The 26,771-nt window shown below is 33.0% G+C and overlaps 1 long non-coding RNA gene across 2 annotated transcripts; it reads left to right on the forward strand.

Moving 5' to 3' along the window:
• Positions 1-1,423: 1,423 nt before the first annotated feature.
• Positions 1,424-26,070, forward strand: LOC106118901 (uncharacterized). Of its 2 annotated transcripts, none has more exons than XR_001227935.1 (4): positions 1,424-1,652; positions 20,348-20,495; positions 25,239-25,358; positions 25,877-26,070. It is a non-coding gene; the product is annotated as an uncharacterized LOC106118901 (long non-coding RNA). The 2 variants fall into 2 exon arrangements; XR_001227936.1 differs by lacking the exon at positions 1,424-1,652 and adding an exon at positions 13,377-13,574.
• Positions 26,071-26,771: the final 701 nt, after the last annotated feature.

Genomic DNA, 26,771 nt, shown 5'->3' on the forward strand with positions numbered 1-26,771 from the left:
GGATACTGTTAACTAGATCAATATTAAAACCCGTTAATATATCTTAACGATTACTGACAGTTTCCACTGTGTTAAGATCTGTAAAGAAACATGTTGTCTCTATAATTTCCATCTTACTAATATTATAAATGCGAATGTTAAGATGGATAGATTTTTGTTTGATGGTATCTCCAAAACGGCGGAACGGATCTCGATGAAATTATGCATGCATAGAGTCAGGAAGAACACATAGGGTACTATTTTTTTTTTATTTCAAGGGGACGGAGTCTCGAGCGGCATTTTAGGAATGATTTTTAAATTTTTCTTGCTGAAAAGAATTTCTGTGTCTAAAGTGTTTATCAGAATAAGTAATATTTATGTTATTCTAATGGGTTTATCTCGTCACAAATAATTCAATAATACGTCAACTAAAATAGCTTTAAATGTCACGGATATTTTTATTGACATTTTTACTCAATTTAAAATTTTACATGACGAGAATATGTTGTTTTTTTCATAAACACGCGACCTTAATAGTTTGTTGATTTAAGGAAATAATCTTAAAAAGTGCTTTTAATTTTTTATCTTAATTTCGTGCTTCATTTTTATTTCATTTATTTTTTTATCTAAATTACTTTAACGAATTAAAATCAGGGATACCAAATCCGTTCCTGAATCACTGGATATATTTTGATAAAACTTCAATGGAGAGGACTAAACACGCAAGTAATTTTCAGTACATAATAGCGTTTTCCTAGATAACTAAAGCAACTAATCTTTAGTGCTCATTAAATAAGTCTAGACTCCATACCCGCGAGCTCTGGCCCGCGCAGACATTTGTCAGCCAAAATGCCAAGCTGATTCGGTGCGAACCTACGGACCGCTATAAATGAAGCGTACGCAAACTCTCTTGATACTTGTAGCTAGTGTAACATTTGTTATTAATCCATTATTGTGTTCTGACAATTTATACAACTTGTTGAATTAGTCAAAATGTCATACTTTATTATACGGTGTTGGATGAATCAGAATAACACGTGTCTTTTAAACTTAATTGGAATAAATTTGTTCTTTGCGCTGTTAGAATAAACACGAAACTAACTCGAAACATATTGTTGCGATGGGATGATCACACAACTTGGCCATTACCGTACGTGGTTAAGACAACGAAATTAGCCGCGGAAAATTCTCTGTCTATCTAAGAACTAGTTCGATTAAAAGACGTACCTATATTCGTTTATTTAGTGTGCCAAAAAATTTATACCAGTAGTAGATCCCAACAATTTTTTTTAAAAAGTTCGTCTTATAAATGTTGTTGTTATTAAAACCGTTAGTTAATTAAAAGTATCAAAATATATCAAGCTTGGTATATTTTAAGGCACACATTTACCGACAAAGCCGTTCAACGAGGCACCTCACTACCGACCATTCATTACGCGGGCTTCGCATTGCCTCCATCAACCGCCGCGATGCAGACACGACACTAACTAAAATACAAATACGATAACTTTTCATCCATTTTTCTCCATCCCGACACACAATTTTTCATCTCTGACATCTGTCAGTTTTGCGCGCCATTTCCACGAACTTTATTTTTCTAAAACTTTTTTGTCTGTGCTGGTTTTTTGTGAATGCTGCCAGGGTTAATAAAGCCTTCCGGTGGATATTAAAAGGTGAGTTGCATTTGTTTTTTTTTGTTTGACTTTTATTGAAATTGAACTCATCCATTTAGACTACACAGTTTTTTTACTGAAATAAATCATATTATTTGTAAATTAAATTATTTCAAGTATTTATACATATTCATTGTTAAATAAATTCATAAGAAGTATTTTTTTTTTCATCGATGTTTATTATCTTTTTAAAATAATGCACGAGAGAAAATAATAAGTTGTAGTAAACATAGATTAAATAAAGTTTCAGTCGAGGTAATATTTTCCTTTCTATCAACTCATAACTTTTAACAATGTTACGTAGAGGAACTGACCTATAGCGCAGTTTTCACGAAACTTTTTCAAATTGAAATGCAGCACAAGAGTTTTTTAAATTTCATTTTTATAACAAACTAGCTATCGCACGCGATTCCGTCTGCATGTTTTAAAAAAAATTGGGTTTTAATATTAGCCTATGTCACCGAGGGATAGGCAGCTTCCCAACAGAATTTTTCAAATCGGTTCAGACATTTCGGAGCCTATTTAATACCAAACAAACAAAGTAACAAATCTTTCCTCTTTATAATGTTTATTAATATTTATTTGATTTTAAAAAATATTTCATACATAAAATGTAGAAATTCATAAAGAATTCTAATGTAATAATTGTTCCAGATTTAACGTTTTTCTACTCTTTGTTATAGTAATAACAAAAAGAGCCTTTCCTTCTGTCTTAATGAAATGAGAAGTTCTTTTAATTGTTATTTATAAGCATCGTTTCCACTGATGTAACATCTGTACGAAACATATTATTATCTCTGTTATTTACAAATAGATTTTTTTTTTAATTAAAATATTAGCAAATTTTTGTTAATTTACTAATATTTCTTGTACCATTCCAAGTAAGCTCTAGGCTTGTGCTAGGATATGGTTTACGACAATAGTCGAATGGCGGGAATCGAACCCCCGACCTCGTGATCGGAAATCCGTATCCTTAACCACTAGGCTATTGGCGAATGACAGAGAAGACTGTTGATTGTACATATTTTTATACACTAATAACTAAAACAAGACAATTATTGTACACAATACTAAGAGAACAAGTATTTGTTACTTGCAAAGCATCTAAAGCTCATAAAATTAACGAAACTGTACGTTGATACTTTAGCTTAACTACTTACTTAACCATATGACATTTAACTTAAGTAGAACGCGAGTAAATTTATACTAACAAAACATGGTATTCGCTAAGTTTGAAGTAACATTTAGATAGGAACATAATCATCAAACATGTATCGATAAATACATAGAGAACTGTAATCCACGGCATGTTACCACTAAGTAATATGTACAGTTTAAAACCTCTATGTGAAGTGTCATTTATATGTCCTCACTGAGGGGCTCGGAGATTACCCTGAGTTATGGGTGACAAGGCCATCGTCATCCACGCTGGCCAAATGCATATCTTTGAATTTCTTCGCAGATATCTGCACATGTGTGCAAACTGCATCACGATGTTTTCCTTCGCCGTAAGAACGACGTATAAATGTACATAGGTAATCGAAAATCGAAAAACACATACATGACGGAATTTGAAATAAGGACATGCTGTTTTTAAGTCAAGGGTTTAACCCATGAGCCACCGACACTAAAATTCTAATGTCCCTCTATAAATTCGTCCAGTTAAAGTTAGTCGATCTGATGATAGTGCCACTTTTTTCACGTAGTAAAAAAGTACAAGATGCTGGAATTCCATTGTTGTTAATATATGACGAGCCACCGGAAATACTTATGCACAAGGCAACTCTTCGTGTCTTATCAGTAAGCGTGGAAGCCTTCCCGGAACCCGTATAATTCAAGCGGACAGGCCATTTGCTGGTCCAAATAAGATAGCGCACGCGTCGCTGAATAATCATTTTATGTCACTGACTCATCTTAATTGGGTATGAAACGTCTCGGAACATGTCAGCTCAAGGATAATATGATTAAAAAATCATTGATTTAATAACAGGAATGGTAATTTTTCTCTCTAAATCGAGTTTCTCGCTCACTGACCGTCGGAACCGGACAATGACTCTCGCTTATAGAGTATTCTTATCCAGGGTCGAGTATAGAGTTTACTTTAATTTTTTTTTACATAAAGTGGCAAACGAGCTAGCGGCCACCTGATATCGCTTCCCATAGGCATCCGCAATTGCAGATGCTTTGCCTACCTTTAATCGACGGATGAAGGAACGCACAGATAGATAATGTTTTCCCTTCCCATGCTCCTCATCTGGAAAATCCACTTCTACTTCGCATATTTTACATATACTAAATAGGGTGGGAAGTGAAAGAGGATTAAAATTAGGTCTCCATCACACTCATCGGACATAAACGCAGAATGTCATCCACTTGACGCATGTCTTCTGTGTTCGTGGTATTCGTGCGAAGATGTTAAAGCGTGCGTTTAGACCGCCAGGTTCCATCCAGCGTTGTGGAATGGTCTGTTCTCGGCGGTATTTCCAAACCGCTACGACTTAGGATCCTTCAAGAAGCGTGCTTATCACCATCTCAAAGGCCGGCAACGCATCTGCGGCTATTGCTGATGTCCATGGGCGTCGTTGAACACCTCGGTGTTCCCGCTGCTCGTTTGCTCCCTTTTGTTATAAAAAAAAGCGGGCTCAATCACTGTTTAATTGTAATGCTGATAATTATTACGTCTTATAAACTATTAAAATAATTAAATTTTCAAAACAAATTATAACTGCATCTTAACTAGGTCTATATAATTCCAGGAGCCCAATTTTTTGTATCATTTCAGACATGCAATTTGCACAATAGAGTGTTGGACGAAATAAAAACTTCTATAATTGTTTCTTAATAATAGTCTATTAAGTTTTGTGCGATACAGACATAAAAAATAAGCGAACCATTCACTGCAATCTGTTACAAGAAGACAATGTAGCCAACAATTTATTAGATACTAGCTGTCGCCCGCAACTCCGTCCGAGACATATACGATAAAAAAAAAACTTAAGCAGTAGCCTATATGTTCTTCCGATAATTGGCATACATGCCGCTGTATAAAAAAAATTAAATGAACATTTGCTTTTTCGTATTTCATTTCATAGTGATTGATAATTCAATTTATACAAGATGACATATCTGACAGAAGATACATCTCCGAGAGACACGCGCGACTTCCACGTAATTCAATAACACGTACAAAGATTAGTTAAGCTACTTTTTACCTAACTTACGCTTACGTGCTAGTCATTTTTTTACATTTTTTCAAATCAATAGAATGTTTTATTTGCTTTCGATTCAAATTTCTGAAACTGCGAACGCTACTATGTTCGATTTTTCGTTATGACTAATTTTAATATGATTTCATAACCTGATCTTTGACAAGAAAATCAAAGATTATAAAATTCATATTTTCGTTTAATTATCAAATAAATTAACATCTACGAAATAAATGAAGTAATATAGTCGACACTTTTCTCTTCCCGATACAATATCTCCCCAATTTAAATTAAATAGGTCCCGTTCGATCCCGGACGTACGCACACATCGACATCGTATCGTAAACACGCACACATTATCAAAGCCGTACATCACGGCAGGGTCGCTGTAAATTATGCCAATAAATGAGACTTTTAATTTCAAAACCATTAGCCACAAATTTGGCGATCGGCGCCTTTGCGATATTTATTTATTAGAAAAATTTTGAGTTTTTTAAACCTATAACTTAAGATAGCTGACTAGACTGATATGACAAATCATACAAAGCAAACTAAAATCCGCTGCGGGCCGTGCGTGCGATACGTCCGGCGCGGACAACTGAACACGTTATTTTAATATACGATAAGTACCACTAAAATGCGTACTATTTAACTACGTGATAGCATAAAACATTAATTCCAACCTTGCTCCGATCCTGCGCAATAACAGGAAGGTTCGTCTGCAGTGTCAAGGACGAAAGATGTATTTCAAAAACAAAAGACAATCTTTTAAATATAAGTTATGGAATCAATCACATCCTTTACGATTTATATTGACAATACTGATAGGATGTGACAATTATATGTTATAATATAATAACATAAAATTATAGAACCCGTTGTTTAAATTACCTTCGAAAAATATACATCTAAATGAGTCGTTTCATCATCATCATCAGCTCACTATACGTACCCAATCATGGGCTCGAAGCCTACCCTATGTCAAAGGTGAATAGGCCATAGTCAACCACGCTAGCCCACTTCGAGTTGATTGACTTCACACATATCTTGAAATTTCTTCGCAAATATGTGCAGGTTGGATTATGATCCGACCGGTATGTGCGAAGAGTATTAACATGTGCCCACACCCCGGTAAACAGTGAGTCGAGGGAACCAGAGGGGGTTTAGTAAGTAGGCTCCATGTCCCTTTGGGGATGTGGAGAGAGTCCCACATAACCGGAGTGGCTTTCCCCGAGGCACCCGGTATGCGTAACGCATTCCCCCTCTTAAAAAAAGGTTGGATTATGATGTTTTACTTCGTAGTCAAAATGTGGCATATTTGTACATATGTAAATAGTAAATCAAAAAACATATTGCTACATTGGGATTCGAACCCAGGACCTACAGTTTACATGTCAAGTATCCCCTGACCCACCAATGCATTTCATCTGCAATTTTTCATTCTGCATATTGCATTATCAACCAATTTCTTAACTGTCATTATCAAAACTACATGTAATAAAGCTTTTTGTACTTTCAACAATTTAATTAAACAATATTAATACGTTGGAATATTTCATTTATCGTTTATTTGGTAAAGTTTACTTAATCTGGAATTTCATGGCCCCATGTGCAGAAGGTTGACACAAATATATATTTATATGATATTTAATTTATTGTCAAATTAATCTCATATCATTTTACGATTGTGTCTTAATGGAGCTGAACATTCAGAACACAAAATTGCAACATTTAAATAACTTTCGCAACGACTTCCATTAATAATTTAAGTATTATTTAACAATATTACCTATTTATCTTAAAGTATTACATAAAGAATACTTGAATTATATAAGAATACTACATAATGAATACTTTATTTAGCTTTAGTTCAAAAATTAATATAATAAAAATTTAAAACAATATTCAGTTAAAAAATCACGACCTATACTTAACGGGTCGTAGATTTATGTAGGAATAAGACTCACATATAAAGTGGGAACTATCCCTATATAAGTCAGGACTTATCCCACGCTATATGTGGTCAGCGCATCAGACTTTTTCTACCAGATCGATCTTTAATTCAAGAATTCAATCATCACTGCGTTCTTTACCATGTCACCTTGCACGCAGAACATACATCTCTTTACAGGCATCAGTAAAAAAAAAATCAAGAGAAAATATATATGAATATCATCAGCTCACTATACGTCCCCACCGAGGGGCTCGCACCCTGAGTTAAGGGTGATTAGGCCATAGTCAACCACGCTGGCCAAGTGCGGGTTGGTTGACTTCACACATATCTTTGCATTTCTTCTCAGAAATGTGCAAGTTGCATCACGATGTTTTCCTTCACCGTAAGAACGTCGGATAAATGTACATATGTAAATCGGAAATCGAAAAACACATTGGTACATGGCGGTTTGAACCCAGGGCCTGCAAATTGCAAGTCAAGTGCTTGACCACTGAGCCACTGACGCTTGAAGACATATACATATTTCAATACATAGTTTATATTAGAAAACATACAATTACAGATTGCACATTAAAAGAAGCCATTAGCATTCATACTCGCTGTAATAATTAGAAATCGCATAAACCTAAGTAATTTATAAACATTTAGCGATAAATCTGCGAAATTAAAGTGGATGCTAAGTTATTACTTAAGTTATAAGTTAAGAGTTGATTTCAAGATAAAGTTAGCTTTCTATAGTCAACGTTCAAAGGCCCACACTTTCCCCCCGTACTTAGCCGTGGGACGTTTTAATGATGAACATTGACTGCTTGACACGTGCATAGAGTTTAATACTTCAAATAGACATGACATACGTGAAACGGTATAAAGTAAAAATTGTTTTTCTACAGTTTTTTATAGAACTTCAGACTAAGTAATTGAATTTAATATAATAATATGCAAACTTATCTATATATCTCAAAATAAAGGTTACGTTACACGGATAGATATCAGCAGTTTGAATGCTACAGTGTTTTAGTAAAGACAGCGAACTGCGGTCCGTGTACAGCTAAAGTTTACTGTTGCTAACGGCTAAAAGTCGCTACCGTATGCCTTTTGGTTTTTATTTTTAACATTTATTTATTTCTCTTATAATATTTCAATATACACAATATATAAAGCTTAATTATTTCTTTTACGTTTTCCTTTGTCAAAGCTCATATCTCATAGAAGCATATTCAATCCAATACCGCTGCGTTAACTCGCAACGCGTCCAATAAAAATAAATCTCGAACGCTTCAACTATCGCCTTATACAAGGGATTTATTGACACTATAAAATGTTGATACGGCCGTTTGTTTAAAGGTATGACTAAGAATTATCAACAGCTTTCTTTGTCGCGACACCGAGCCAAGGTCGAGAAACCGCAGTGATTCATTTTTATAGTTAATTCACGACTATAATAAAATAACATTATAATGCATACCTAAACAATTTAGATGCATATTTTTTTATCGAAACAGAAGCTTTTGCGGTTTTTAGTAAAGATTCTTTTTATTTAAAACCCACAGAAATCTAATTACGTAGCTCTGACTACCTCAATTAGGCCAATACGGTGCGAATTCCATCACATTTTTAGTTACAGAATTGTTTTAGGTTGCTAATAGCCTTATAGAAATTATTTTAGTCAATTTATAACAGTATTGAAAAAAGTTTGTAATATAATAAATAATAAAAAGAGTTCGCAATAAATATAAAGACAAATTATCAAATAAAAAACTTTGAATGCCGCCGCAAGAGTAAGATAACTCAAATAAATCGATTTAATCCGATTCCGATGTTAATTGGAGATAGGAACTCTAATATAACACACATAGTTCCTTCTCTGAAAGTGTCGCATAAATCTTCCGTAAGGGGGCACTGTGAGGAAGGTTTGTTAATCGATGTTAATTTAGGACGCGGTCAGAATCGATTTATCTGAAAAGAGAATCGGGCACCGATAGCAGCGGGTAGTCACACCCAGAAAAGTAATGAGGGTTTCTTCCGCACTGCAAATTTAATGAGACAATTTATCGAGATTCATTTGTTTGATAATTATTAATTAGAACGTATTTAAAGGCTAGGAATTGTGTTTAGTGCTTTGTCCTCAGAATCAGAAATAGATTAAAGCCCAGTTTCTAAAGGACACATTAACATGACTTTCAACTACTTACATCGCCATCTTAAGTTACGAGTAGTATGAGATTATTTAAAAAAAAAGTGTTCATCCATTACGGGAAACAATTTTAACTGAAGATTAAATATACGACATCTAATTTCCAACAATTTTATGAATAAATATCAACAAAATTTTACAATTCTAATGCGACAAGATAAACATTCAACAAATATTTCTTGTATCCATTTCAACTAAGAAGCTAGCTTGTACTAAGATTTTTTTATCTGAGTATGTAATCATCATCATCAGCTCACTATACGTCCCCGCCGAGGGGCTCGGAGCCTTCCCTAAGTTAAGGGTGATTAGGCCATAGTCAACCACGCTGGCCAAGTGCGGGTTGGATGACTTCAAACATATCTTTGAATATCTTCTCAGATATGTGCAGGTTGCATCACGATGTTTTCCTTCACCGTAAGAACGTCGGATAAATGTATATATGTAAATCGGAAATCGAAAAACACATTGGTACATGACGGGATTCGAACCCAGGACCTGCAGATTGCAAGACAAGTGCTTGACCACTGAGCCACCGAGGCTCTTATAATAAAGTATGTAATACATTCTTTCAATATTGATAAGATATCAATCAAGACTTAGACTAGTTTGCAGTGAACTTGTTTGTTTCCGCGATTATTTTAATAATATATATGTAAAGTGGACGTTTGTTCGTACCGCTGTGTGTATGCAGTATATAGGTGACAGCTTTAATTAAGCTAATACCTAATATAGTATGTAAATAAACATATTTCTACACTAAGTGGTTATTTTCCATACATTTTCCTGCCTGACGGAAGGTAACGCCTTTTTCGTTGACAGGTTAATTTCTTTTGTATAGAGGCAAATTACTAGAGAAAAATATACAAGGAATTGTATTATATTAAAAGAATCATCATCTCCGAAATTCAGTCGGCAAATAGATTCTTCCCTTTCATATACATATCTAGCTATCTTACTAATATTATAAATGCGAAAGTTTAGATGAAAAAATAGATGTTTGTTAGAAGCTATCGCCAGAACGATTAAACAGATCGTGATGAAATTTGGCACACATATAGAACATAGTCTGGAAGAACACATACGCTACTATATTTATTGGTAATACCGCGCGGACGAAGTCACAGGCGACCGCTAGTCATAATTTAAAATGTCACTCATTTTACGCAGGCCATCCATCCATCCATCTCTTCTCAGGCGTACCACTGATTTACCCCTCCATTTCTTGTCAGATACCCTTTTTTCATGCATTAAACTCGTGAACTTTATGTATTGTTAGATGATTGTAAAATAAATATAGATATTATAATATCCGGCCTTACAAAAGCCGTTAAAAATAATTTATAACCTTAATAATAGTTAATAACAGGAGCGGAAGAGTCTGTATCGATTGCGAGCCGAGATAGTAAGACAAGGAGTTACAAAACCGGATGCAGCACTACAAATACATTTTTCTGCTAACGCCGGATGTTTGACTATTGCAGGTCATCGCCCTCCATTTGTTATTGGGCCACGAAGTACGCGTTAGTACTTCGCACCGCATACGCTTTTGCTTATACTTTCATAAACATGTAAGATTATTACGATTTTAATAATAACTAAAAAATGTTTTTAATTTAAATCTTTACTTATATTTACAAATTTTATGTATAACAGTCATCCCAAACTTAAAAAGATTATATAATTTTAATTAATAAACTCAAAAACTACTGGATCGATTTTAAAAACTATATCACAACAAACGTACTTTACAGCAAAATACAACCAATCACCTGAGTTTTTTTTGCATGTATGATTTAAGCATTTAGTATCGACGCACTTGTTTCGTGGCCCGTCCACTTCGTCAAGAAATTGGCACACGAGTTTAGTGGACCGTCTAGTGTACTTGCAAGACATAAATAGACAAGTACTGGTGCCAGTACTTGTGTTAAAACGAGGAAACATCTCTCCTAACTTAGCACATGCAACATGTCATGACGTGACCGTGTTTTAGTCCAATTAATAACGAATTACTAATTAATTGCGGAGTTGTGAACGCACCGCGTGTTCCAATGTGAAATTACAGTTAATGGTTATTTAATTAGGCAACTTTGTACATGATTTCGTCTTTATTATCATACAAAAATAATTCAAAATTAGATCACCAAATGGAGTTACGCTACACATAAACACTGTCGAATTGATGACCTTTTTGAAGTCGACTAATAAATCGACCTAACCTTGATTCCTAACATTGAAAAAATGTTTTTAATATTAGCAGAAAATGACATTAAAAGATGACTTTTCTTAATCAAGCTATGAATGTTGCAATGTTTAATTTAAAATCTATGTTAATTTTTTCACCAAAAACCACAGTCAATACTTTCCAGGTTTCATAAGATTAAAAAAAGTTTATTTTATAGCAGCATATGTATTAAATGTAAACATCCATTAAATTGTATAAATATTATTAACAAGCTGTCGCCCGCGACTCCATCCGCGTGAATATATAAAAAAACTTAATTAGTGAAGCCTATGTGTTATTTGAGACTATGTTATATACGTATGCCAAATTTAATGCTGTTGTAGAGATATCTTCAAACACCCATCCATCCATCCACATCGCATCCATCTAAACGTTCGCATTTATAATTTTAGTAAGTTAAATGAAAAGCAGCTCTTCAAGGCATAAATTCGAAAAAAAAAGAATGAATAGTACCCTATGTCCGTCTCCTGGCTCTAAGCTACCTCCTCACCAATTTTCAACCATATCGGTAAAGTCGTTCTTGAGTTATAAATAGTGTAACACGACTTTCTTTCATATATATAGATTATTGATAACTTGCTTCCGATATTTTCTTTTATAAATTACAATAAATTAGTATAATTTAAATTTAACAATTGGTTTCTTGTAAATCTCATTTTTTAAGCAATATAAAATTCAAAGGTAAAGTCAAATGGAAACATTACAATGAAACTATACATAAAGTACTTAACATTATCAACTTATGTAAAAGTAAATCTAGATGTGACATGGAAAATACAGGCGGAACCACGCTCGATTACTGGAAGTGGCAATGTTACAATAAATGTCAAGTCTCTCCTGTCCTACATTATAAAACGGATATTAAAAAATCCTGGAATTGTTGCGGTAAATCGTAGTAACACTAGGAACTTGATGTTACAATATTCTATCTTAAATTTTGATACTTTTGAATATATATTAACAACTACGTATACAGCGTGTCCCAAAATTCAAAGATAAAAATGTATAGCCAGATCGATAACTACACGGGGAAAATACTAAAAAAACCAAATCTTTTCGTTTAAAAGTTATATTAACTTTTGTAACTTTTCTTATAATTTGATATTCCATAGGATTAGACACTGTGACTACAAATATGAAGATATTCCTGCAATTTTTTTGTATTGCTACCTAAGTAATATAGCTATTAATTACAGTTAAAAATTGGACCAAAACATTCGTAATTTAGGCACAAAAAATAATTTACTTTGACTATTTTCTTGAAATTTTAGAACATTTTAACTTTTGACCAACTTTGACATACTACTGTGTTAAAAAAATATATGCAGAGTACAACGGAACTAAATTAAAAAAGTAGGCGCAACGTTAATGTAACTTTTAATCAAAAAGAGTTGGATTTTTTTTGTATTTTTTACCGTGTAGTTATCGATCTGGCTATACACCATTACGGTTATATCGTTGACTTTTGGGACACGCTGTATATGTTATGTATTAAATAGTACATTGAATTTTGATGAGATATTCTTTACCTATATATTTTTATGGAAGTGTTTACTCTAAGCAAATTCCTTTTTTGTGTGTGCAACTGTTGCAGAGCTAGCTTTTGTTTTTAAGAACGCATTCTTATCGGCACAAGTCTACTTATTTATGAAAGAACGTAATTGTGCCGTATGTGCGTTGGTCTAAAATAACAGTGTCGTTTATTAACCATGTTAATTCCCTTACCATGGGTTTCTGAGATCAATATCTCTGTATACATATCGCCATAAAAGATAATAATATGATTTAAACAGGGGATTTGGGTCTCTGAAGTCCACGGTTAGTCTTAAAGATGAATGTCACTAAAATTAATCTACTCAAATATTTAGAGACATTTTTAACACATTGACAGCTGTCATAATGAGCCAATTATTAAACTACTGTGTGTGAAACCGCGTTGTGGGCCGCGTAGTATTTTTTTGATCCGGCGCTCACGGGTTTACCCGCCACCGTGCGACGTCCTGGTTATACGAACCCGGATGTGGTCTGGCCCGTTACACCCATTCACGGCATAGTTGATTTTGTCAATAATTTATATTATAAAAACAGCTAGACGCCGCTCGAATTGTATCGTTATTTATTTTTAATTTCAAACGTACGAACACTTAGTTGTACGTTGACCACAGACACCAGAGCTAGTGTTGTGTCCGGACAATATTTTAATTCAATAATAATAATTCAATGATATAAAACTTAATATTATTTATGTTTATTGAGAGTTCAATGTGTGCAAGTGTTGTTAAAATTTTATAACAGAATAATAATTAATTAGGGAGTTAATTACATAGTAAGTTTGAACATATTATTTAAATTTTATTTTTTAATATTTACGTGTAATTAGGAAAACGCAATTAGTGGTCTCTGTGTTCTTCCAGACTATGCTCTACATCTGTGCCAAATTTCAGCGAGATCTATGCAGCCGTTGTGGTGATACCTTGTAACAAACATCCATCCATCTAAGCATTTGCATTTATAATATTAGTAAGTAGTAATAAGTAAGATTATGTATGCAAATAAAGAAAGTACATTACTAAATAATTACAAAGAAATTCTTACCGAGACATTCCTTTCACGTAAAGTCTTACAGGTAAGGGAATTTATTTTCATTACCTCTTTTATTTTATTTCTTACATCGGGTACATAGATAATATGTGGCTAATTACGTATTACAAAATCACGTGAATTACGTATTAAAAATCAGGTTTTAATTTGTCACGATTGTCACTTTTTTTATTTTTAGAAGAACTTTTTTTATGGTTAGAAGAAATACGTAAAAGAAAACATTTAAATAATTGCGTAGTCAAAAATATCATTAAAATGTGTTCCATATTTAAAAAATTTAACAACAATAACACAGAAACTGAAGAGAAAATTTAAAAAACAAAATCTTCCTCATTTCGTATATTATGTGTCATAAAATTAAAGGCCACTTCACACGACAGGTCACGACTAACGTAATGACTATCATTTGGACCACTTATTTGTAACGATTTGGTTGGGGCCATTACATGGGCGCGGTTGACCGGACCTGGATTAGGATGTCCGGGTATACTAATATTGATTTACTAAACAAATACCAATTATATTATTAATTACGTTGACATTCTTAGAGAATGTGTTCATTTTCTGAAGTACAGATAATAAAAATAAATGAGTTAAAATCTATTAAAATTACATACTGTTTATAAACTTAAAAATAAAACAAGACCTTCCAATCTTCTGTTTTTTCCTTTCCTTTAATAAACTAAGCTTTCTTAAAATAATCTGTAGCAACCAGCCTGAAACGTATCTTCTTTATTCTTGTAAATAAATATAATATAATAATATAATTCTTCATTTTATAACGACTTTTCACCTTATTTTTGTACATCTCCGTCAATAGATTTCTTAAGAATTCTTCTATTTCGTATAATTTGGTATAATTTCGTATAATGACAGTCTCCATGGCGGAGAAATTTAATACACTCGATGGCTCGAGTAAACCGAAGCACCGTCGTGCAATTGTGCCGGGGAATCGAACCTCGACGGACCGGTCCCCTAACTGTATCAATGGGTCAAACGAATCCGGAATAGACGCTAACGCCCTACCTCATGATACAGACGCGTACACAACTTATATTACTAATTTGAGTACAAACAAGTACATTCGTGTACGCAAGTTATTTAGATACACTCGAGTAGACAATATAGCTTTCGTAAATTATATTGAAGGCAATTCAAAATTAAAACTAAAAGATTTGTTCACTGGTTAAAACTAACCGATTTAAGCTCAAGCAAATCTTTATAAGTAAGTTTTCACCGAGATGTTACTTTAACTTACGACAATTTTCTGAAATTTATAATATTAATATTGCAAATTGACAGCTCGCTTTTGGTTTGTTCGTAATATTACTTATGTTAAATATTATTTCTGTAAATTTACATAACACTTTCTCAAACATTTATTACAGGACTGTACCTTGATCTAGCAAACGGTATAAATATGATTTTAAGCTTGTTTAAATTCATATTTTATGACGAAAGACTTACACCCAACCCGTACGCATTAGTTACCCACGACAAGTTACTTGAACCAAGTTTTATAAGAAATTATAATTAATCCATAATTTACCATTTCAATGTACGATAATAGCTTGTAGAAACTTCTAGAACGTCGGTGGCTCAGAGGTTAACAGTTGATTTACAATCATGGGTTCGAACCCGCCATGTACCGATATGTTTTTCGATTAACATATGTATATTTATTCAACATTGTTACGGTGAAGGAAAACATCGTATTTAAAATTGTGTGAAGTCAACACACACTGAACGTGCGTGGTTGCCTATGGCCTAGTCACCCTTGATTTAGGGTATGCTCCGAGCCCCTCCGTAGGGGCGTAGTAAGCTGATAATGATGATGACTTCTAGAAAGTGAGTTATGCCTATATCTTTATGCCTTTTCTATATTAATTATAGAGTTGACCACAATAATATACATACACAATAAACCACAATAGAAACCTAATAATCAATACTGGATTCCCGAATTTAATTAACACTACGTACTATTAAACCGCACACCGCAAATTATTCGATCAAGATTCCTATAACACAAAATAATCTATTAGAAACAATTGCCTATCATAATCAACAAGAAAATCATTTAAATATAGAATTGAAATAGAGTTAACGCTCCATTTTTAAATGTTCAAATATTTACGAATGATTTGCGGAAATGTCACATTGTGGCCTTTTTAACCACAACTGTGGTTAAAAACAAACAGCTATAAAGTTATTTTATAAAAGGAATATTAAAGCGATTAATAAAGTTAACAAAATAGTTCAGTAGAGCTCGCTTTTAAGACAGCACTTTTTATATTAAGTTGCAAACGAGCGAGCGACCATCTGAATTTGCCGAAATAGTGAAGCAACCGCTACCCATAGAAAAATAACATAGGCAAGTGCATTGCGTTGCCTACCTTTAATCGACGGAAAAGGGTACGCACAGAAAGAGAATATTTCCCCTTCTTTGCGTTTCTCCTCCATTAAATCCACTCCCCCTTAGTAGAAAAAGGTGGGAAGTGAAAGAGGATTAACATTAGGCCTCCGCAACTACACCCACCATGGGAAGCTAGAAACAAAAACTTGCATATTAAATGATGAATTCATTTCAAAAGACTGTAAATGTAATCGTATTTTCATATAAGATCCTATTCGTCCTTTTATTTATAGTTTTATTTTTAAGCAGTTAATAATCGCTTATTACATTGAAAGGTACTGCGAGGCCGCATATTTAAAAAATACCATTTATAAAAATAGGAATAAAGTTATGCAAAAAGTTTCGTTGCCAAGGGATTTTGAGTTGTATTATTGTAGCGCTTTTAGTAAAAAAAAACGATTAAAACTCGATTTTGTTTTGCAAAACATGTTATCATGTTTTTCCGGAAGTTATTGCTTTGACGTATTTTTGATGCAATATAAAAAGGCAGCGAATAAAGCATTTCAGTCAGGGTATTTGTGGACGGTTAGTCTTCACTGTTATTGTCTCGGTCTTAAAATATTTCCATCCCTCTCATTTTCTTTGTGACAAACAGTGATAACAATAGTGTTGGTTTAGATGTACTACGAAGTTTAAAATTCACGACTTAATAAATAGTAGGTCTGTTATTGCCAAATTTATATTTATATCCTTAAACTTCATTTAATAATAAACCTTATAAAATTCGAAATAAAGTGGATATTTTTTATTATTCATCGTTGCCGATTTTAATTGTCTTTTGCGTGCAAAGAAAAAGGGAACTTAATACGATTATTTTAAATCCCTAAATGGTGTCAAGTAATCTAAAAGCGACGTAAACAAAAAAACAAGGTATGTAATCTAGAGCGAAGTGTGAATTGCACACATTTAAGACCTTTCCACACAAACTGGTGCGGTCGGTTGGCTGAGAAATCTTCCATGCGTTAACTCTGATAGGATTTCGCACTTTTTGCACTTTTATATCCATTATTAATGATATAAACTTATTTATTACGAAAGGAGGAGCTTTTTTTTCTGCTATCATTTTCTAATTATACTTACAGAATTTTCTAGAAAATTTAGTATAGAAATTACTTAACTAGGTAAAGTAATGTAACTACTTAAGTAAGAAAACGTAACTAAAATGCCAAATATGTATCTCCATACTGCTTTATTACTATATCATAATATCAGCGGTAACACAACATATCTTACTAATATTATAAATGCGAATGTTTAGATGGATGGATGTTTGTTAGAAGGTATCTCTAGAACGGCTGAACAGTTCTCGATGAAATTTGGCTTGAATATAAAACAAAGTCTGGAAGAACACATAGGCTACTATATTTTTTTTTTATTCTGCACGCGGTCGCCAGCATTTAATAAAATGCAAAATTTGTTTAGGTATCCATTCCGCATCTTATTAACATTAAATGAAGTAAATTCTTTATAAAGCCAAAGTAATAAAGGCTTAATAAATATAAACATGAAACGCGAAACAATTTATGAGCCTGATTTATTTAGCTTTGTTACTATAATTGCCCCCTCCCACACCCCTTAATTGTATTGAACCTGAATGTAATACAAAATGTTTAACGATCCAGTAAAAACGACTAAAGCACGGACGCGCCTCACGAAAAGAAAACGGATAAGTAATCCAATTTGACAGGGCGCCAACAAATGTATACTCTTACGACAGTGGTCTTAAACATAAGCGGAAGCGTAAATTAAAAACTATTCGCTTACATAAAACAGGAGTTTCCATAGGACTGAGACCCACTAGCGATTCGTGAGTGGACCATGAAACATGAAAAGCCTGACAATCGATCGCGTCGGTGAATTCTTCTCTTCTTAACTGTTACCAAAAAGACTTGGGATTCAGGGTGCTAGTGATATTGTATATTCCATTTTAAAACGGTCAAAAAGAATGTGCCGAAATTAGTTTTTTTAAGTAGTTTTAATGGAGTAATATTTATACTTAAGTTTTAACACAAATATTTCATTCTATATGTGTACGTTCTGACTCAATATAACTGTCTCGTTTGAACCTTAACGAGTATGCGCTCATTTCGCGTTTAATGACTTATTCATTCGTTCTTTAAATGGAAAAATTAACATAATGTTTATAATTATCACAGTAATTCATGTTAGCCGACAATATCCGTCAGTTAATCTTAATGAATTGTCGCGGGAGAATTTCAAATATTTCTTATTGTAGAACATAGATATAATATACAGTTTAATAAAATTATTATGTCTTTAATTGTTATTAATTAGTAAAGGTGTGATTAATTAAATGCAAGTGTGGCGCGACCTTTATCAGGGAAGTATTGCTTTGTGTAAGGAGAGCAGGAAGTTCTTTTGCTCGCAAATATTTAATACAAAATAAAGATTTCCGCAGTGTTGCTATATGCAATAAAATGGCCTCTAAAACCTAGTCTCGTTACGACCAAGTCATAAGAGATGTCAGATATAAAAAAATCGTAATTAAAAAATTGAAAAAAAAACATTTAGTTTTTTTTTTATTTAGAATACAACAAACAATAAACCTCAGTTGTTATATTATACATACGCATAAGGCGTACTATTACGTATATATACATCTCTTTTCCTCCTTTCTATGTTACATCTTCCTTCTCTGTCATGTAACGAAATGTTACAAACGTTATGACCTTGAAAATACTTCGGCTTAGAAGTTTTATTCTAAAAATATGTCACTCATTATGACATATACATAATTCGCGTAACATATCGCTCTTTTTTTCTCAATGACACCATCAGTTGTTTCATAAAAAACATAATATAATATGTACTTTTAAGTAACATTATCTCTTGTCATCCGCCATTCGGTCGTCACTTGGGTCACAAAGTTTAATTGTCCATCTTGTATTACATTTACTGTTAATAACAGTACCCGGCTACCAAACTTGCTACACTTTTGGACAGGTTCGGTTTTTTTAATTGCACGCCGACACACTCCTCGAACACAACTCTATATTTTCGATGCTTATATTAATAAGAACATTTTTATATGCAAATTAAAAGTTTGAAAGAATTACCTGTAATTTTAGATATGGATGTGTGATAAATATATATTACCATTGTAAATGCGAATATTTAGGTAGATGGATGGATGTTTGTTAGAAGATATCTCCAGAACGGCTGAACGGATCTCAATTAAATTTGACATAGATGTAGAACATAGTCTGGAAGAGCATATAAATGCTTTGTTTTATACTTTTAATACTATTCTTATTGAGGGTTTCTACTGCCAAAACATGGTAACATCCTTCTCTTTCCCTATAAACAGAACAGAGATAGCGATATGTTTTTGTACAGAAGATTTGGTGATGGACGTCCACTGATAGATAACTTAAAGATAAAATACAAATTAAAATGTTTTTAAACAAAGTTTAAATGTATCTTTTGTTTAGTATTTAGTTCAATGAATACAATAAAAAGAATAAATGATTAAATATTATGCGATCCCGTACGATTGTAAGGTCCGCCATTAAAAATTAAAATCGAGATTATGACTTTCGAAATTACGTAATACAATAATACAGCTGATACTTAAATCTGTAGCAATACCAAAAACACTTAATTGTTTTATTTGTTTGGTATACATTTTAACATGTCGCAAAACTTACGCACGATTTCTTAACTAAAAGTATATATTCAGACATCTTATTTTGACTACTCCAGTCAGATTTCTGCATTTTTTTAATTCTTGTAACAGTATAGACCAAATGTTCATATTTAAACAAGAAAACTCATTTAAAAATAAGTCCCGTACATCTACAATGGTTTAAAACGATAGTCTATTTACTTGCTTTTGACAAAGAGAATCCATTTTAGTGTGCCATTCTACCCATAATATTCCTGTCACTTGGGTTCGGCACACTAGGTTTTAAGGTGAGATTACACTGCGAACTTTTATTGGCCTGTTATAGAAACATACATCTATTCTTATCAAAAAGGACAGAGTAGTAGTCGAAACGCATAGTAACAACGTTGCTTCTTATAAAGTTAAATCCTTAAACCGCCTTTTATAATAATTCCAGATACAGTATGTCACAAAACTGCAAATCGACGTACACAGCGGCGACGACGCGCGACGCCAATAATAACACTCTGTACCACGGGGCCGGCGCGGGCTACGGCGGTCGGGGGTACGCGCCGCCCAACAAGAACTCTAACAACAACTATCAGGTATATACAACATTTTGTACATTATTGAGCTAAAGAAACCAAGATAATTAAGTACTATAAAATAACTCTGGCTGGTGCAAGAAGGTAATATATGCTATGCCTAACTGACCTACGCAGTTCGAATATTGCCCGGCGCATTTCCATATTTTTGTCGCAACATAAGTGACATTAAAAAACCCAATTCAACTCAGAAAACCATTAATTAATGACACACAGTAATTCATTATAATACTAAAGTTAAATAGTTACATTGAAAAAAATAAATTGTGAAAAGGGAACATTTTAAATTCCTAATGAATGAATCCCATGCGCAAAAAGGATACCCGATTGAGGTCCGCATTGCGCAAAATTCAGCGCATTCGTCCTGCGGGGCGCAAATCCCTACGAGTTGCGATCAACAGACAGAATGTTTCGAAATGGTCCCACGTCTCTAGATTATATATAAATAATTTATGAACGCAATGAGTTACGTTTCTGATAATACATAAGAACACTTGTTACGAACATAACTTTATGTACCAAATAACATATTGATTTACGCTTCATATTACCTGTCTGTTATTTGCATCAATTCCAGCTTAATATTTCCTTTGCTTAACTAAGAGCAATCAGTAATTCCGCTTAGCTTCAAAAACATATAGGACTAAATCTTACTTCTTATCTTACTAATATTATAAATGCAATGGATGGATGGATGTTTGTTTGAAGGTATCCAGAACTGCTGAACGAATATCGATGACATTTGACATATATATTATATAAAACATAGTATTGAAGAACAGATAGGTTACTAATTATTAATATTTTAATACCGCACGGACGGAGTCGCAGGCGATTGCTAGTTAGGTATATTTGCGACACGCGGTTTCGTAACATCATGGTCAACTTATGTTAAAAATAGATATACAGATTAATAGATTTTTTTTTTATCATAAGGTGGCAAACGAGCGAGCGGCCACCTGAAATCGCTGAAGTAGCGAAGTGACCGTTGCCCATAGACATACGCAATTGCATATGCGTTGCCTACCTTTAATAGACGGAGGAGAGGATGCACAGAAAAAAAAATATTTTCCCTTTCCATGCATCCTCTCATCCGGAAAGTCCACTTCCACTTTTTATCACGTATATTCGTGCTAGGACCTCAGGTTAAAGGCTGATATTGGAACGAACAAAACCCACAATAAAGCAGGCAAATATACATAGTTAATTTACATTAATTGCGTTTAAAAACATATTCAATTTATTTTAATTATTTTAAAGGTATAACAGAATGATCTGAACTTATCATATTTCTTACGATAACGATCACACTTTGTAGAATTTAATGCATGTAAATTACGACGATAAAAAGTAATATACGTTAACATTATTTTACCATTAATACCAGAAGCTGAAGAAATAACAAAATGCACTTGCTATATACTTATACCTTATATAATCTGAATCTTGACAATAAGTATAATTTGACTTGACAATACGAGTATTAAGCATCACGTAAGTATTTCTTTAATAATGTCTCGCAAACTCAATCCTTTTATCATGTACAGTCAGCTCCATAAATATGGATACATTTATAATACTTAAGAAACTTGTATAGGTCTTTGGTTTCAATAATACGTTTACGTGTATTAATCAATTACATGTATTGATCAGAAGCTAAGATTGATACAAATGTTGGAAACCGAAGGGATATACGAATTCCTGAAGTTTATTAAATGTATACATATTTATGCAGCTGACTGTACTAGCCAATTTTCTCTTGTTAAAGGTTGCCAGTACATTCTTTCCTATTGATTGTAGATAGTATTACTTTGTAGATCTATATTTTGTAAAAGAATACCTTGTCTTTTGTAAGTAAAATAAAGCATATTTGGCGAAAGTCAAAACTGAATTCGAACCTTACACAAAAGTTTGTGCGCAAGCGCTCGTTACTCGCATTCCGTTATATATAACGCGTCGAACTTATCTGACCCGGTACTATATCTGATACTAAATTACAATACCTTATGAGCGTCCCTTGTCATTGTCAAAAACTACCATAAGTCACTTGTCGGACTGACTTCATTGTCATTTTCTAAGCTTCTGTAAGGTTTTTACATATGTTCTGATTAAACTGACAGCGATTGCAGCGCTTGTCTCACCGGGCCAAATAAGCTGATCGGACTTTAGCGATGTTATAATTACAGAATGTGGAGCGCTCCCCCGCGCCCCGCGCCCCGCGCCCCGCCCCTCAGTCCCCCGGCGCCGTATAAAGTAACAGTTAAGTCAGTGCAATTCGACTCGAGCCGTTCGGATTTCGGGGAATTTATTTGCTCGCGTTTTTATTTTTTTTAATTGTCGTATGGTACAAAGTTAATCAGATCCGTTTTTATATTTGTTTTTAAAGGATTTCAATTAACTACGTATGTTTAAATGTGGAGATACTTCAAGAAGATTTAATCAGGCTTATATTTACGATTTTCTTTAATGATTCTTCTTTGCAGCCACGCTCAGACTCGTATAATGGTAACTTGAGCAGAATCTTAGTTTAGATTTGCTCCTTAGTGATCACTTAACGACTTAAAATGTTTCAGACACTTTTAGATTCCCCCAACCTATAGATTGATATCTTATAATATTAAAAATAAGTAAAGGCTCTACTAACATAGATAACTATAAAAGTTGTACGATAAATTGAATCTGTATTTCTGTCTGTGTGCTACAAACTTTATTTATTAATCATACTTAAAACCTCGGCAATTATGGACGCAATATTTCTCGCAATACTTTTCGCAGCAAATCAATTCGATGTTTATATTCAGCATTGTATTTATTTTGCAATTACCTTTGTATTTTTTTATTCAGCATCTCCCTTTCCTCAATTGCATGTACTGATGTCACATTACACCAGGCCTTCAACCTTCATATCGACGATTCATCAATTAAGTTGTCGCACCTTTCTTAATCCTTCCTTCCACATTCCTTTTCACTTCCATCTTCTTCCTTTTCACCTTCCACACAATTGAATAGAGATGTCTCTACGTAGACTTACCCCTATCGATGTACGCTTCCATATAAATTTTTCTTCTTTTGTTTTTTTAAGAGGATAATACCGTGACACTCGACCTTTGGCAATAACAGTTTTAAATAAAACTCTTGTCGAAAATATTTTAAACGTTCAATATAATGGCTTGAACTATGAATTTCGCGTCCAATGCCCCAGATATTTAATCCTTCGTGGTCTAAAACAGATCTATACTTATATAGCCGGTAGAACAAATTACGAAATTTGTCAAAACTGCTATCGGGTAACGCTTGGTAATTTTTCTTGATAAGTAAAATAAAAAAAGTATGTTGTTAAAAGTCCTATTATAGAGAACTTATTAAATTAGTGCTAAGTATTGTCCGTTTTCATTTACGAAACACCTCAACAAAATATAATTGTTATCTCCGTTTCTTCAAAGAAAATGAAAGATCAATCAGAGACGATATACGTTTACATAGAACATTGAATTTGAGGAAAATCTTACTAGATTCAAAAGTTTGTAAAGACAGTCGTAATACAAGGCATAGATATAATCTTACTCTTACTAATATATAAATGCGAATGTTTAAGATGGATGGATATTTTTTAGAAAGTATCTCCAAAATGGCTGCATGAAATTTCAGCGCAATGTGGTCTGCCACAGCCTTGAAAAAACATATAGGACATAAGTTTTTTTTTTACTCTGCGTGAGCAGAATCGCCGGCGACGTACAGTAAGCGTAAAATGTTCGAGTTAATGTTAATAATAATTTATTTGGTGTTGTTTTTAAATCTGTCATTTGTGTCGACTTGGACATGCAAATTACATGTCGTGTTTAAACTTTCTGTTAATGCAGAGCAAAAATGTATCGTCTTTATCTTGTTACCTGTCATGTCAACTGCATAATTTTGCTGCGTCACGAGTTATCTGCAATTTTTAACCACGACCGATCTACACGACATGCACGTTTCCCGCCATTTTACGTTGCAACGTCATGTTTTTTTTATATCTCAACCAGAAATTTACCAGTAAAAACTAGAAAATTAAGCTTTTCATTTGTGTCTTTTTAGTAATCGCGTACTCTGTGATTAATTAAATAATTACACTTTAATATAATATTAAAAAAACAACATGCAACAAATTCCAATATGGCCGACCGTTTCAATTATGGCGGTCAGGTAGCAGCTTAAAGCAATAAAGGCATCTGAAACTCTAACACGCCGCTAGCGCCACCTGGACGAAATTGATCCTCAATTAATATTTAGGGTTCTTTATTACATCGAGGCAATTTTATAAAAACGTGACTTCATTGCCTTTCAATACTGTTGAAGCTGCTTATATCCTCCAGAAATGCGTTTACATTAAATGTAAAATCATATCTACTTTAAGATAGAGGTGTTTAAAACAACTTTTGGTCTTATGAGCTAAATGCCACAGGATAGTTAAATCCCACTATGTTATTTTTTATCGCACAAATATAATATTGTCGATACACCGGCAATTTACCTGAGTGTCTTGTAAACATCTTTAAATCTTGGTACATACATGGTACATACATAGTTTTTCAAATATGTTTTCATTTTAGCTTGCGATAAAATGTAAATCTAAATATTAAATGTCTAAACTGTAGCATAAAATATTTAGTTAAACATGTACTTAGTCATTATTGTCACTGTGGTATTAATTGACCTGTCTGTTACAAACATTGTCACTGATGTGCAATTATGTGCATTTTGCAGCAAGTGACGGCGAAAGTGCTGTTCGGCAGCGTGACGGCGATCAATGACCTCAAGCGCCAGGAGAAGGCCGAGCGGGAAGTCCGGCGGACACACTAACATCTAACGCCATCTAGCGAACAGGTCTGATTATTTCTTTAAAGTTGATCTTAACGTTTTATCATACCAACAACAGATGGAGCAATTAAAAGTAAGCACTTAGTTTAACTATTCATCGCTAGATGGCAACTCAATCCATTAAAATTAAAGTGTTAACAAAGACTGAACCTAGATGGCGCTATTACTAAAAACTAATTTTAAAATTTAGTTTTTGGTTTAGTTTTTCATCACTAGGTGGCAATACAATACATTTAGAATTAAAGCGGTGTCAAATAGAAAACCTAGATGGAGCTACTTACTGATGGCGCACTTATTAAGCAGTTAGTTTAGTTATTCATCACTAGATGGCAATTCAATACTTTAAGAATTAAATTAATTAATTAACACAATATTTTTTTTGTTATTTCACCTTTTTTACTGATTTTCGATTTCATCAATAATTAATTACAATTAATTTAATTTGGCACCATAATATTTGACTTATGACATACTTATATAATTAAAATAATATTTTTGATACCAAAGCTTACTTTTTTTTACAGAATGAAAACTAGGATCATGTGATACGAGGAAATATAATGGAAGCTATGGAGTGATCTCGGAAGACAGGAATAAATGTGCATAAAATATATTTTTTTAGATTTATATTATTAAACTTAGATTAAAGATATAACTCCTATTTTAACTATCTTTTATAAAATTATTTACTACATAAAATTTTACCTGATTGTATTAGATACCTGAATAAAAATGTTTATAAAATAAACATGGCCGCCAACTATGTCTTTCAAAATATTTTAAGCTTAAGAAAATACTTTATGTTAATTTTTACTAAATTACAATTTTGTCATATTTTCGTTATTGTTGTTAGAGATGAGTACAATTTAAAACGTTCATTTTTATTAAATATTTCGACTGTTTATTAATTTCATACTTTGCAAATTATGATGTGTTATTGTTTTTAATTAAAAAGAAAATAAATTAAACTGTTTCTGAATGACATGTTCATAAAAATAATTTTTGTATACATTTTAAGTACAATGAAAATAGAAATAATCAAGTATAGGTTACCTAAAAAGATTTAAAAAAAAAAATATTTTTTTTATTACTGTTTTTGTTTAATTACGTTGGATTTTTATGAAATAAATAATTATTTTGATAGTTTTCAAATATATAAAATAACCTAAAAGTTCTTTTTATTTATTCCCCTCCTCCGTAGCGTACTGAAATTGCTCTGATAAAGATGGCGATCAGAATATCTGCGTAGTTTTTTTACAAATAACAAACTAGCCCTTGACAGCGACTAGTTTTTCCTAACTTTGCGTGGATTTCCGAGTCAGAAATCTCTTTATGAAATATATCGTCAGAACAAAACAGAAACAAAGCAATAGCACACTAAGCGACTTTTTAGTGAGCATGATATTTAATGTAGCTATT

Source organism: Papilio xuthus, unplaced genomic scaffold (assembly GCF_000836235.2).
Source record: "Papilio xuthus unplaced genomic scaffold, Pxut_1.1 DF827542.1, whole genome shotgun sequence".
In the NCBI taxonomy this organism is placed as follows: Eukaryota; Metazoa; Arthropoda; class Insecta; order Lepidoptera; family Papilionidae; genus Papilio; species Papilio xuthus.